The sequence below is a fragment of the Nannospalax galili genome, unplaced genomic scaffold (assembly GCF_000622305.1).
Source record: "Nannospalax galili isolate Female #2095 unplaced genomic scaffold, S.galili_v1.0 scaffold7, whole genome shotgun sequence".
In the NCBI taxonomy this organism is placed as follows: Eukaryota; Metazoa; Chordata; class Mammalia; order Rodentia; family Spalacidae; genus Nannospalax; species Nannospalax galili.
In genome coordinates this window covers 3,652,294-3,656,586 of record NW_008359081.1, presented here as the reverse complement: position 1 = coordinate 3,656,586, position 4,293 = coordinate 3,652,294, and the positions used below count along the sequence as shown (strand labels likewise).

Genomic DNA, 4,293 nt, shown 5'->3' with positions numbered 1-4,293 from the left:
GTTTTATCTTTTTTATATGTAAATTAGAATTGTTACTAGCGGTCTGTTTTAAATGGCTATACTTTCTAGGTATAAAAATGCTTCATTTTTTGTGGGTTTTTTTCCTTTGGTAATTTTCCTCAGATTGGATTGAGAAACTCTTCTCATGATCAGGAACAGTGTTCAAGAATTTATTTAACAATTCTTCCTAAGTGAAAAATGTTCAGAAAAGAAAACAGGATAGGAAAAGGAACACAATGAAGTTAGTGGTGGTGAAGATTTATAGGACTCTAGTCTTATCTCACTGGGGAACTAAGGGCTGTTAAGTCAAACTTCAGTATTCTTCTGAGAATTGAATATCTCAAAAGTCTACAAAGTATAATGTTCTTCTACTCTATGATGGGAAAGTGGCTCTAGAGCACCACAGAATGTGTGTACAACATGAGACATAGATGCTAGTAGGTGGATGTGAAAGTACACAAAAGAAGTCCAGAAATGGATAAATGATCCAACAGATCTAGGTCAAGCACGAAGAGGGGGGCTCATATTTATTTTCAATTTCTTTTTGTTCCTTTTACATTAAGTTTTAAGTTAGCAGATCTGTACATTTTCATATAAATTATTATCCTTTGTTCATGTTCATCCTTGGCCCACCATGCCCTCTCCATACTCTCTGCCTCCACTTGTGCTCATCCCCTTCTTCCCCCACAAATAGTTCCTCTTTCTGCTTTCCTGTCAGTAATATTTCATGAACTGTCCTCTTTGCTCCTTCTTAAGAACTCTTCCTCACTTATCATTGGTGTCAATTTATAGATTCATAACTTGCACAGACAAATCTAAAATTTCCATATGTAAGAAAACATAACAGTTTTTCCTAAATATAATGCAATTTGCTGAAAATAATAGCAATAATACAATTTACACATATACACATGTTAAAATAGAAATTTTTAGTATATCTGCAAGATATATTTATTCCTTTATTGAACAGTCTACTTTTATTTCAGATGTAAACATCTTTCCTTGGAGTCTGTGTGTTTTAAGGAATGAGTCTAGAAATGATCCTGGCTGTTTTGAGAATAATCACCTATCCTCCCTAGATTTGGGCATAGAATAAATAAAAAAATATGCTGTATTCCATTAGTAGAGAAAATAAAAATATAAATGTAGTGATCAAAAACTTTTGTTTTGAAATAAATACATCAATTATTACTAAAAGTATTGTTTGTTTATGTAAGTGCTGAATGAATCATATGTACTATTTATAGAACTGAAAAGCAAAGTTAAAATATCTGTAAAAATAAAATAACTTCATCAAGTAGGGTAGATCTTAATCCTTATTGATTAAAATGGCATTACGCTGTACTCTATTTAGTATTTTAATTTTTCTGCTAGAATTCTGAAATGTGTTTCATTTTAAATGCTTTGAATCTCATGTAAAGCAATTCCATGAAAATGTATCCACAGAGAAAACTTGTTTTTATTCGGTAGACATATACCATGGTTACATGGTAACTTTAAAAAGATAATTTCTTTCTTTATTCATTTTTTGACAGACATGTAGGCTGATTCAAATTTGTAGCTATCATGAATAATGCAAGAGTAAACAAATAGGCATGGATGTGCAAGTATCTCTATGATATGTTGCCTTAGAATCCTTTTGGTTCATTCTCAGGAGTGCTATAGCTGGGTCATATGGTAGTTTTGTTTTCTAATTCTTTGAAAACCTCCATACTGATTTCCATATTGACTGTACAAGTGGAATTTCCTGCATTTTATGGTAGGCAAGTTCAACCCTTGGCATTCTTACACAGCATTGTCATCTACAAAGTTCATGCTCTAGAACCACACAATTAACCCAGAAAATATCTCATAATGTTTTAAATAAGTTTATGCTCTTGTGCTAGGTCATATTAATAGCTGTGCTTGTCTGCATGATGGTTTCTTCTTTCCCTACATCCTGGGTAGCAATTAATTTTTTAAAATATGGAATGCTTCATGAATTTGAGTGTCATCCTTGCACAGGGGCCATGCTAATCTTCTTTGTATTGCTCCAATTTTAGTATATGTGCTGCCGAAGTGAGCACAGCAATTAATTTTTTTTAAATATTTTATTGTCTGGGCATGGTGGCGCACACCTTTAATCCCAGCACTTGGTGGGCAGAGGCAGGTGGATCTCTGTGAGTTCAAGGCCAGCCTGGTCTATTGACAGGAGATGGAATCTCAAAGCAATTTTTTGTAGATAATTTTTTAAATTGAGCTTTTAAATTTTCATAAATTTCCCATTCAAATCCAGAACCCCTCCCCCATCCATGCCTTCCCCCATCCCTCCACCGAACCCTATGCACTCTGCCATACATGCTGAGTCCTGTTCAATCAGGTGTTTGCACTCAAATGTCCTTCAGTGTAAATGTATTAATTGGAGTCTAGGCAGCCCATCCAGTGGTCGTATGTAAGTCATACTCTCCCTCACCCAGCAGAAATCAGTGTCAAATAGTTCTCAATCTAGTGCTGGCCTGCCACCTATTTCTCACCTCCCCTTTGGTTCCTTAATTGAGTTGACATGGGTCTGCTCCATGCGACCACTTCCACAGGCTCACATGAGCAAGCCACCAGTGGCCTGGAAGCCTCTACATCCCTGTGTTCATGAATCAACCTTGGCTCTTAAAATATATTTTTATTGATTTTTGAGAATTTCATACAAAGTATTTTGATCATATTCGGACTCTCTATCCTGTCTCTATCCATCCTTTACTATTTCTTCCCATTGACTCCATGTCCTTTCGAGTCTGGTTTTTGTTCCCCAAATGCTCTTGTGTATGGGTCCATCCCTAGGAGCCTGGTCAATCTACCCAGCATCACACCCTTAAAGAAAATGTACTCTCCCTTTCCCAGTAGCTATCGTTGTCAATTAACCCTCAGTTAGAGCTGGGGATTGTTGCTCACCTCCCCTGTTCATGTTGGTTTTTTGTCTGGCTTGGTTTTGCACAGGTCAATGTGCAGAGAATGAGTCTCTGGAGTACTCAAGGAAGTTCTAATTTACATTTCTCTAATATCTAAGGATGTTTTAAAAATCTTATGTTGAATATTTTTTGATCATTTGTATTTTTTCTTTTCAGTTAATTAGCTCATTTATTGACTGGAGGGCTTATTTTAGTAGTGTTTAATTTTTGCAGTCCTAGATACAAAACTGTTTTCTTTGCTGTGCAAAAGCTTTTTAACTCAATGAGACCACAAGAGTGTCTGCCTGCTGATAACCATGAGAAGAAAACACAAAGAAAAGCAAAACACATACACACATTTGTTTTGCCATTTCCAAGCTTGATATTCATCCATAAAAGATCCAGTTACAAAGCAAAAGTGCAACATCAAACTTCAGGATGAATTCCTGTAGTTTTAGATTTAGAAGAAAGGACAGTCATAAAACTCTATTCAGATACAGCACAAGTTAAAGCAAAACAATGAAACAACTAAAATACCAAAATGTGAATCAGGAAGTAAAAATATAAAGGCAGGAATAAAAAATAATAATAATAAATAAAATGATATAGATGATGTTATCAAATTGGCCAGTATTCCTTCCTGTTTGGCTTGATGTGGCTCTCCCAACTCCCTCAGCTGTCTTTTGTCATTGCTTCTGCATATAGAAGTATTACTGTTTATCTTATTGTTTCAAACAAGTTAGGTCAAAGTGTCTTCCCTGAAGAGAGGTTCTTCTCTGTCATACTCAGCTTTCTGTATGAGTTTTTCCATTTGAATCCTATTGACTTCTGACTACAACCTTGGGTTTGGATAGGTTGGGTCCACCTTTTTTATGTGAGGCTTTCAATGGCTGAGGCTCTTGCAGTCTGTGGAAGATGATGCACTAAGCTTGTATTTTGCATTGCTGCTTAAAGTCCTGTACCCTCTGAGATCCTGACATTTTTGCTCATGCCCTACATAGTGAAAAACTTGCCTTGTAAGACTTGTTTTTTTCTTCCAGACTGTGCCAAGTTCGTCATACTTCTCATGTGTCTGTGTTGCTTCTTGTTTAGGTAACAGTGGGGTATTCCTTTAAGTATTATTCAGGCTAGTCTTTTCAGGACACTGGTGATGAATCTTAGCTTTAGGTTCCTGTGCTGTACTTCCATTTAGGCCACCAACACTGCCATGACTCATGTGACCATAGTCTATTCTGGTAACCATGGCTAAGATGAAAAAACCCCTCCTCAGTGACTACTAGTGACTGCAAGCCTGCACTATATCCTAGTGTCATTTGGCAGCTACTTGCTATTTCTCTTATGGAGGATTTTGAGTGTGTCAGCCACAGCTTAT

The 4,293-nt window shown here is 36.3% G+C and overlaps 1 non-coding gene across 1 annotated transcript; it reads right to left on the bottom strand.

The window, feature by feature from the left end:
• Positions 1 to 1,959: 1,959 nt before the first annotated feature.
• Positions 1,960 to 2,066, bottom strand: LOC115068346. The gene has a single exon (XR_003847709.1). It is a non-coding gene; the product is annotated as a U6 spliceosomal RNA (small nuclear RNA).
• Positions 2,067 to 4,293: the final 2,227 nt, after the last annotated feature.